Source organism: Neofelis nebulosa, chromosome 5 (genome assembly GCF_028018385.1).
Source record: "Neofelis nebulosa isolate mNeoNeb1 chromosome 5, mNeoNeb1.pri, whole genome shotgun sequence".
Classification (NCBI taxonomy): domain Eukaryota; kingdom Metazoa; phylum Chordata; class Mammalia; order Carnivora; family Felidae; genus Neofelis; species Neofelis nebulosa.
The window spans coordinates 157033558-157044292 of record NC_080786.1 but is presented as its reverse complement, the minus strand read 5'-3'; positions in this window follow the sequence as shown (position 1 = coordinate 157044292).

Genomic DNA, 10735 nt, shown 5'->3' with positions numbered 1-10735 from the left:
CTTGATCCCCGGAGCAAGGGTGGAGGATGGGCCAGGGCCCCCCCACCTCTGCAGCGGGTGAGGCCCTCCTGTCACCTGTGTGGCAGGGCCTTTCCCTGGATACTTATGGCCATTCGCTGCGGGCATCCCCCGACGCGTGCACACGTGCACACACGTACGCGGGTGCACCCAGCAGCAGCTTCCTGGGAGCTCCCCGCTTGCTGTCACAGCGCACGGCAGCACGGGGAGAGGCCCTCACTCAGCCACAGCAGATTTCTGAATCCAGGTCAAAGCCACGGGGGCAGGAACTGGCAGAAGCCAGAGTCCCAGGTGGGGTGGAGTCGACGAGACGCCCCCAACGCCAGGCCTCTGCTCTGGACAGTGCTGATCCCACGGGGGCTCCACCTCCGTGTGTGTGTGTGAGAGAGAGAGAGAGAGAGAGACAGTGTCTCCTCCCCCACCTGGACTGTCACCTCCACGGGCGCAGCCCTCCTGCGCTGTCCACACCCTGACACTGCCCACGGCTGCAGTGTGCGAACGACATTCGGGGTGTCTCCGGGAAGCTCCCACGCCGTAGGGTGGCTGTGCCCTGGCACAGGGCTGGACGAGGGCCACATGCCAACCACATGGCTCCTTGGGCAGCGGGGAGGGCCGGGCGGCTGGGGTCAGAACTAGGCCCCCTGAAATGGCCCAAGGCCAGGGAGGGTTTAGAGAGCACAGGGGGCCCGTGGAACCACCTACACTGGTTTGGCCACTGCAGCCGGGAGGCTGGACGACCGAGGGACAGAAGGGCTCTGCTCCTTCCTGTCCCTTTCGGCAATCAATCCTCTGCCGGGATTGACCGTGCCAGTTGATTGCCATTCCAGGCACCGTCACTGCTCCTTGCTGCTTCCAGCTCAGTCTGCCACACTATTTATAGCACACTATTTAAGAGACACAGATCACTACTGTAATACCGCCGTTAAGTTCAGGAGGCTAAAGGATACAACGGGCTGAAACGTTTGCTAATGGACTTCGTGTCTCTGGTGGGTTTGCAATGAAACTGCCTCCTTTCTCTTAAGTGATGAGTGTGCTTTCAAGGCCTCTCCCAAAAATGTACCTTCCTTTAAATAAACTGCTCCGCTGCATTTCCCGAAGGGCGGGCACGACCCTCCTCCCTGCCAACCGGTGGCCAGGGGAGGCGGGCCGTCCCTCTCCCACGGCTCTAGAAAGCTTTCCCGACCTTCCCCTCGGCTCCGACCTCGCTGACTCCGTGCCCACCCGCCGACATCCCCCCCCCCGAGCCTGGAGATCGGCCTCCGTTCGGCACCAGCAGGCCGGAACAACCCACAAACATCATGCTGCCCACAGCTGCTCTGCGCCCACACGCTTCTCGCCACTTTGTTCATATTAATGTATCGAATCCTCAAACAACCTGAGGCGGGTGCCGCTGTCGATCCGTGTGCGGCAGGAGGGGAGACGGCCCGGCTCCCTGGACCCCCCCAGGCCAGCCCCCCCTACCCCCACCCCGCATGACCACGTGGCAAAGCTCCTCAGGGGCCTGGCCGCTCCGGCAGCTCCCCCGCTTGGGCCTGAGCTCTGCCTCACCCTTAAGTCACTTGTAGGATGCGCCAGGGTCCGTGGAGTCACCACAAACATCAGGACGCCAAACCCGAGTGGTCTCTCCTGGCAGGGATGAGGGGGCTCCTGAGAGGAGCTTCTGAGGACTCCCGATGGGGGAGGGCCAGGAGGCAGCAAGGTGGGAGGAAGCCAGAGTCTGAGTCGGACTGTGGGGGTCCCGACCCCCGGAGGGGCCTTTGGAGAGGTACGCAGGATGGCCCTCGGGGACACCATCTTGCATGGGCCCCGAGGAGGAGGAGACTCGGGATTTGCCCACCCGCAGGAGGCGGAGGTCGGGCTCGTGCTGGCCAGGAAGGCACAAAAGGAAAAGCCTGAGCTTAGAGGTTGCCCCTGGGGAGCGAGGTGTCCTCCGGAAGGGTGGCTAGCTCATCCTGGAGACGGGAGGGGGAGAGGGAACATGGGGGCACAGGTGGGCAGCCCGCTTCCAAAAGGCCAGTGGGGCGGGGGTGGGGGAGGAAGGCCAGACCAGACACTCATGCACCCCCCCCACCCAGGCCCGAGGCCCCAGGGAGCAGGGCGGGCCCCCAGGGGGGCCCCAGGCGGCTCTGCCCCACCCCCCTCCCGTCTTTTGCTCTTGCTACTGGTTTTGGCAAACGGGCGCCCTCCCCTCTGCCCGAGGCCTGCATTTCCACACAGAAGCCAGGACCCTGTGAGACAGGTCTGGCTTTGGGGGACTCAGCTCTGCTCGTCCTCCCACTTGCGGCCACCAGCCCTTCCCTGCCCTGTCCCCTGACCTGCTATGGGTCAGCAACATTAGGAACGGGTGACGCGAGGCCAAGGGGCACTGGGTGCCTCCCCATCAGGGTTCTAGGGCTGCCTGCTGGGCAAGTTTCCGTAATCCACAGCCGAGTCATCCTAAGTGTCCACGGGGCCTGATGACTGACAAGGCAGCCTGGGGCTGGCTATGCCTCTCTGGCCCATGACGGAAGAGCCGGGCGTTGGTGCTGGGGAGCCTCCCTCCTGCCCTCCTCCCTCGGAGGCTGGAGAAAGTGGTCTTTGGAGCCGAGCCTGTGCCCGCAGGCCCGGGGCGGTTTGGCAACCCAGGACGCCGCCTCCGGGCTCTCGTGCAAGGAGGTGCCCCCGGCACGTGCCCCATTTTTACACGGACCTCTGCTTCTCGAACCCAAACCTTTCCAGTGCAGTGGGACGTTCAGACCCTGAGAGCAACGCGAACCTATTGAGGACACCATGCGGGGCTCGCGGTGGCTCCCCACTCCCAGCCCTGGGGAGAGCCACTGGACCACAGGAGTGGACAGAAGCGACTCGGCCGTGCACGCCATCCGCCTCCTGCCCCCCCCCCCATCTCACAGCACGCGTGTCCTCGTGCAGGAGCGCCTCCCTTTGTGCCTATTTTTTGTAAGCAGGGAAGAGAACGCCCTGGAGACTCCAGGGCCCAAAGGCTCCAGAGACGCTCCAGGGACGGCGGCCCCCACAACGGCAGGGATGAGGGAGCCGCTGCCAGATCACGCAGCCCAGGGTGACTCGAGGGACGAGGAGCAGCGTGGGGAGACCGCGGGAGAGGGACTTCTGGCGCCAGGGCCCACAAAGGATGGCACCCATTCCAAGTGACCAGGAGTGACAGGGTGAACCCGGGCCGGCCGGGGCTCAGGAGCCACTCAAGCCGCGTGTCGGGGACACGGCTTTGAGATGCTTTCGGCTTTCGTGATAAAGTCCCTGAGCGACGCAGGAGGCACAGTGGCAGGGGCAGGGCACTGGCACACCCTCCAGGCAGGAGTCTCCTGGCCATGGGGTCTCCGCGGTGAGTCCGTACAGCGCCTCCCACAGGTCTGGCCGGGAACGGAACAGCCCCCGCCCCCGACGAAAGACCCCCCACACGGACAGGAGAGAGTGAACTTAGTGCGCGGCACGTCAGAGCGCCAGGCGTGGCACCGCGGACGTGACCGCGAGGTGTGGACAGAATCTCACGCGAGGTCGTGAAGAAAAGCAGCAGAGAAAGCACTGAGAACGTCCTGGAAGGAGGGAGGGGTGGCGGTCGGGCAACACGGTGGGCGCACCCAATGCCCCTCGGATGTGTACTCTCGTCGCTTTCATCAGCTATCGTGTGACTTCTGCCTCAACTGAAAAAGACGACCCACATCGTGCTCGTCTCGGGGGGCCTGAGGGAGACCCCGAGGGGCTCGGGTGTTTACGGTCCCGACGGCCGGGCCCCAAGACGCCGCGCTGCCCGCCGGAGGGAGGGCGCCTTTGCTCCGGCTTCCTCGCGTTCTCAAGGAGATGCCTGAAGAGCCTCCGTCACCCCAGCCGGACACGCCACCCCGCCGGAGGCCTCAGTCCCTCCCGGCCCGCCCCCGCCCCGCCAGGGCTTCCAGGCCCTTCCGCGGTGGCCGGGCGTGAGTGGGAGCCCTGTCCCGTGGGGCCCCTTTCCAGAGCTCTTACACGTCTCACCGGTTCGTGCCGACTCCAGCTGAATGTCAGCTGCCTACCACGCGTCTCCCTGGGGCTTCTGTCTGGGTGCCGGGCCGGAGCCCCGCGTACTACAGGCCCCAGGGGACCGGCAGGCAGTGCCCTCTGCGTCCCCCCCACCACATCCACCCCAACGGGAGCTGGGCGATTTTAGGGCCACCCCCGGGGAAACCCCGGGCACGGTCGGTGGCTACCGCCCGGGTCTGAGGGACGCCCAGGCCGCACATCTCCCCCTCCCGCTGGGTCATGGTGGCTGCGGGACATCGTGTCCAACGCGTGCCCCCTGGGAGACGAATCCACCTCAGGCTCCCGAGCGACGGGTGGGGGGCAGACGGCACCAAGGGGAGACTCGGGGACGCCAGCAGCTCCCGTGCACGTGAAGGAGGCTCCGCTTCACTTGAAACACAGCAGGCGCCGTGTGGACCTTGCCGAGGCCCACCCTCGTGTCACCAGCACGGCGTCCCGGCAGGGCAGCAGCCAGGTCCGCCGTCCTGGAGGCTCCGGGGCATCTGCACTCTGGGAGGGGACGGGGCAGACGCCGGGCAAGGGGACAGCGGGTGTCACAGAAGAGAGGGCAGGCCACATCCACCACGGCAGACCGTCCGTGTGCTGCCGTGAGAGGTGGGGCCAACTGGCCACCACCTGCCACCGAGACCGTCGGGCGGGCACGCGCAGGGTGGCCGGCCATCCTGCACACACACGTGCACACTTGCACATGCACACGCTCATGCCACACAGATACAGATACACACACACACACACACACACACACACACACACACCACACGTGGCTTTTTAAACATATCATCTCCGGGGCACCTGAGTGGCTCAGTCGGTTAAGTGTCCGACTTCAGCTTGGGTCACGATCTCACGGTTCCTGAGTTCGAGCCCCGCGTCAGGCTCTGTGCTGACTGCTCGGAGCCTGGAGCCTAGAGGGCAAACCGTCCAGCTCAGAGCCAGCAGCCGGGCCCCCTTGACACACCGTGGCCTCTTCGCGCCCGTCAGCAGCCATCAGGCATCAACACTGTCACACGCCCGGACCGCCACTCGTCCCTGCTGCTCCGGCCACATCCGCACTCTCCCAGTCTGTTTACTGGAATGACAAGGTCAGTCCACAGACGGAGGCTGGCGGGGGACTTCCCACCACCCCGTTCCCTTCTTACAGTTTCTCTGCGGAACCAGGTTGCCTGTCCTGGGGCGGTTCCCCAGACTGAAGGACGCTGCACCCCCACCATGTCGGGTGACGTGTCCTTCTGTCCCCAGTGTCTGTGAACCGGTATCAGCTCCACGGGCTCAATCCAGCTCAGACTCTCCTTCTGTCCTCCTTTCCCGGTGGGAGGTCCTCAGAGGCCGGGGGGTGTTCTCCCACCGGAGGCTCATTCACCTGCTGGTTTCCCGGTTCTGGGAGATGACACCCACTGGTCTTCATCCCCTGGACCCGATTCAGTCAGGGTCTCAAGACGGATTCACTTTTTCTCTACAGAAACTCGCCCCTCGAGTCCGGACCACCCCTGGCAGGGATGGGTCTGGGAGCATCTGGACAGGAAGGGCAGGGTCAGCGTGGGGCTCTCACCCCTCAGCCATTTTCCAAAGAATGAACGGGGTCCCCAGCACCGCCCACCGGCCCACAGTCCCGTGCTTCCTCACCGCGTCACAAGACACGCACGCCCGACCACATCGCTCCGCCGCAGCCTGTGTCCCCACGACGCTCCTCACCGCGTGCCGAGTGTCGGCAAGAATCCGCGCAGCGGGACCCCACGTGGCACTAACGCCACACTCCGGGCCAAGCATCCACGTGGGACCTGATCACGGGCGTGCGTGACAAAAACGCTGGGGACAGAGCACACGGTGGGGAGCAGCCCACCCGGAGAGGGCTCGCGCTCACGTTCGCCCCGTCTCTTCCCTCCTATCCTGACCTGACGTGGAGCTGGGTCCCGGTGACATTTCCTCTCCTGCCTCCTTCGCTCCGGGACACAGGGCCACGGGGGCGCTTTAGAACGGGGCAGACCCACCCCCTCTTCTGCCCGGCGCACACGGACGCTGCCCAGTGTTCCCAAATACGACGCTGAGCGGAGTCACAGATGGGGGCTCCACCCCGGGAGTCCCCACGGCACAGCCGAGGCGAACCCCCGACGGGTGCGGCCGGCTTCGCGGACCTTGCGGGCACCCGCGCCCAGGCTGACGTCCTGCCGTGGCCAGCCCAAATTCCCTAACGATTTTACGGAGGGGCCCCGCGGATAGGGCGGCCGGTCCTGCCTCTGGGGCCCCCACCCTGTTCCAGACACGGGCACAAAGACACCACCACACGCCTTGAACATTCTCACCGAGGTCGCAGCTCCACCGCACGGCCGGTGACCGGCTCTGCAGGGAGGGCTGGGGGGACCCCGTCCGGACGGCGCAACCCCACCTCGGGACGGGCCTGGCTCTATGGCCCAGCCGCGCGAGCCCACGACCCTGCTGCCCTGTGCTGCCCTCCTGCCTCTCCTCCACCTTGCGGGGGCAGCGCCATCGGCCACCTGGAGAACCCCAGCCTCAGGCTCGGCGTCCTAGAGCCGCATCGATGACTGACGGACCTGCTGCAGGCACGCGTGGGGGCCGTGGGGGCGCCGCAGCTCACAGGGAGAGCAGGGCCCTCCCACGGCATCCGGAACTGGGCAGGGGTGTGGGGGCTCTGGTCCCAACCCGAAGCCGGCCTCCGGCAGACCGCAGGACTCCTCAGGGGCCCCAGGGAACGCCAGCCTCCAGAGCCTTCACAGACACATAAAGGCGCCTGTGCGGACCAGAAGGCCTACGTGAGTCCTGGGGCTGGAGCCTCTCAGTGCGGCGCGGACGGACACGAGTCACACTTCTGCTGGATGCCACCCACCTCGCCACTCCATCTTGTCAGCTCACCCTGGGACACGGGAAAGACCTTGCTTCCTGCTCCGATACCCCAGGTCTGGGAGACCAGAGTGGACGACCTGCATCGCCCTACCCAGCGGCCCCCATTTGCCAGGTCGCAGCCCTAAAAGCTCTTGGGGGGGGGGGGGCAGCAACACAGAGCCTCTCAGCGATGGCGGGCACGGCGACTGCCACCACCTGGTTAAAGGACACCAGTCACACAGGGGTGGGCAAGAAAAGGGAACTGACCGGTGGTTGAGCTCCCCTGAGGCAACACCACTTCCAGAAGCCCCAGAGGCGAGGGCCAGTGAGCCCCTCTCCCGTTTAAGCCGGCCTGAGTCTGAGTTCAGTCAGTGAAGGTCCCAAATCAAAACATCCCCGCTTTTGAAACTCAAGCACGTCATCAATTCACATGAAGGCAGAACTTACTACGATAATTAGAAGCTGGAAAGAAAGCAGTGACCGTCTGGACATGTGGCTGGGAAGCAAGGGAACGGCTGCCTCGCCTGCCCTCCCAGAAGCCCCCGCACACGACACAAACTCAGGGAGCCCCAAAGCCCAGGGCCCGACCCGTCCAACTCTGAAACAGCTTCATGCCAGGGAAGGATCTGGGAGAGAGGGTGCAGGGTCAGCGTGAACGAGGCACCGCTTAGGCACAAAGCAGAGGCTCCGACGGGAGATGTCAGGGCGGGGCTGATCAGGGCACTGGGAGCTGAGAGACGTGGAGCCTGGCCCGGTGGGCAGGGCGCCCCGGGAAGGGAAGAAGGGAGCCAAGGTTGTGCAGGGACCAGGCCTCCAGAGAGACAAGGGATGATGGGATGGGGACCATGACTTCTCCACATCCGGGAGACCCAGAGCCTTCAGGGAAACGGGATGTTCTGTTCTCCAACAGGAGGGCCGTCAGGAGCGTGCCCAACCAGGCTCCGGGGCAAGGCCGAGGCCACTCAAGCGCCATGAAGGAAACGGGGCCCTGGGGTGTGCCGGAGGGGTCACCCGACAGGCCAGGAGCCCACGGGGCGGGCGAGGACAGGACGGCGCAGGTGCCCGGGGAGCACAGCAGCCCCGCCGCGGGCCCCTGGGAGTAGCCTGGCCCTCTAGCCTAGGAGACAGGATCCAGTCCCCAGAAAGCTGAGCTCAAAGTCCGTAACGGGAAAGGAGCCAGCCCAGAAGCTGACCCACCATGCCACAGGAGAGGACAGGGCCAGCCACGGGCCCTCGGTCACATGCTCGTCCCCCGTGCCCAACACAGGCCCGGGCCCCGCTGGTCACGAGCCCGCACCGCTTCCTGACAGGCTGGTGCCCTCAAGCCTGGTCAACCCCGTCCGTGGCCTCAGGGTGCTCCCGGGGGAAGGGGGGGAAGGGGCGTGCAGGGTGAGAGTATACAGAGAAACACCTACGGTGAGGCAGGGAGCCAGGCTGCGGATTGAGGTGGGGTGATGAGGTGACCTGGAATGCCGCCCCCCGGCCCCCCCCCCCCCCCCCCGCCACGTTGCCCGGCCCCACAACCCCCGGACCCTGGCCGGGGAAATGAGCAGCACTGCCGAGCGAGGCAGAGCACTTTGGACGTCCAAGGAGCTTGGGGCCAATCTCTGGCTCTGTCAATCGTAACGCCCCCACCCCCACATTTCAGTGTTTTCTAACCCTTTCACTCTTTGGCAAACCTCCCAGAGCAGGGAATTTTCCAAGGGCAGGAAAGGGACGGGGCCAAGCTCTGAAGTGTGAGGCTCAGGAGAAAGAAAGCCTGGACACAGACTGCGGCGGCAGGATTCTCAGTCAGCCCTGAGAGGCCCACCCCCGGGCCCAGCGTGGGGGGGCCTGTCCTAATCAGGTCAGCTGGAACGCAGAGGAGTGGCCAGAGGCCTCCGAGGTGAGAGTCTGTCCTGCTGGCCCGGGAGCTGCGGACGGCCTCAGAGGCTGACTGATCCGGGCAGACGGCCAGCAAGAAAACCGGGACCTCGGACCTCCAGCCGCACAGACCTGAATTCTGCCAACAACCGGTGAGCTGGAAAGGGGACCCCGAGCCTCTCATGTCATGGCAGCCCCGCTCCAACCTCACCTTCGGCCTGAGACCCCGAGCAGGAGCCCGCCAGGCCTCACGCTGGCCCCTGACCTCAGCACGGTCTCCAGCCCCTGCGTCCGCAGTGAATTGCTGGCCGCCACCGGTACCTCACACGGGACCGCGTGAACATTCAGGGAGAAAAGGAGAGAGAAGAGGGGAGGGGAGAAACAAGAGGGTGACCACAGAGGGGGGGCAGCGAGCCAGGCTGCCGGGGGCACGGGACGGCCGAGGGTCCAGGGTCCCACCAGGGAGCACCAACGTCTGCGGACGACCCAACGTCAAGAGTCAGAATTCCAAAGGGAGGCGCGGGAACGAGGGTGAGACGTGTGCCGACGGGTATCCGCCGCGCCCAGGGGCCAGGCTGTGTGGCAGACCCAGAAGCGGCACTGCCACCCGGGGCCCCCGGCTCTGCTGGCTGCGAGTCGCTGAGCCCGCATGTCCCTCTCCTCCCGTCCTCCGTGCGGCCCGGCCGGCACACCGCCGCCAGGCGCGCAGATGAATGCCCGGGAAGGCCATGGCAACGCACTGGCAAGCCCTGAGGTCAGGGTCGACACCCGCCCCGGCCTGGGAAAGGCCTAACGTCTGTCTGCCTGGGACTCCAACCACGCTCTGGGGTTTCCAGAAACGTGGCGCTGGCGGCAGCAGGGACACCCCCACGGAGCCCTCAGAGACCACCGACCCCACCCCACGTGCGGACGAGGTCACGGAGGCCACAGCGGTTAGGGACCCACGTGAGGAGGGACCAGACACCTCTCCGTCTGCCCACCTCAGAGGGGCACCCGCCACGTGGGCCCAAGCACCCGCCTCCCACTGGCCCTCAGGGCCACACTCCCCTGCCTGTACTCTCCAACCCCACGAATCCAGAGGCTTCCAAGAGGTGGGCAGAGCTGCAGACCCTGGGGCCACGAGCCCGCTGCCAAGTGGGTGGGGCTGCCTGCCCGCCCTCACATACGCCTTCAAGGTCTGCAGCGCCGGCCAAGAGGGCCCCGGGCAGCTTCTTCCCGGGGCGTATTTCCCAACCATGGGTAGCGAGGAGTCTGAAGGGTCCAGAACAGGGACGAGCGTGCGGTATGGTGGCCTGGAGCTCTGCCAGCTGCTCCGGGCCAACCCCTGGAAGGAGAGGTCTGGGCTCCCGAGGCCCCTCAGAAAGGAAGCCCCCGCGTCGGCCTCACCGGTGGGGCCGGCCACGCTGGGGTAAGATGCCCTCTGAGCCAGCTACGTGGACGCCAGCCACCTAAGAGCAGAGCCAGGACCTCAGGGCCTGTGTCCATCCTGGGGCCTGGAGGACAAGGTGGGCTGCTGGGCCGACCGGAAAGAGCGAGGGCCCATGCAGCCCATCCCCATCAGACAGACCCAGGGTTCAGCCCACCCACCCAGGGCACGGGGGCGAGCGCCAGGAGGCCCGTGACTGCAGGGAACCATCCCTGAGAGGCACCTTCAGGGCTCCATTCAAAGAAAAGACAAGTTGGGGGCTTTGGCCACTGGCCATAAGGGGAGGTGGGGCAGCACCCCCGATGACCTGGCTGGAGGGACTAGGGACTAGACAAGCCCATCTGAGGGCCACGGGCACCCCCAGAGGCCAGTGGCGGGACAGCACCTGCTCCCCGTGGCGGGTCCCAAAAAGGATGGGATGGGATGACATGGGGAAGGGGACATCCCCAGGGGCCACCAGAGGGGCTAGACTACCCTCCCTACACCTCTACCCTGCCCCTCACCCACATCAGGACAGAGAGCTCCATGCAAACAAGGCTACTCCATGGAGGATGCCAGCAT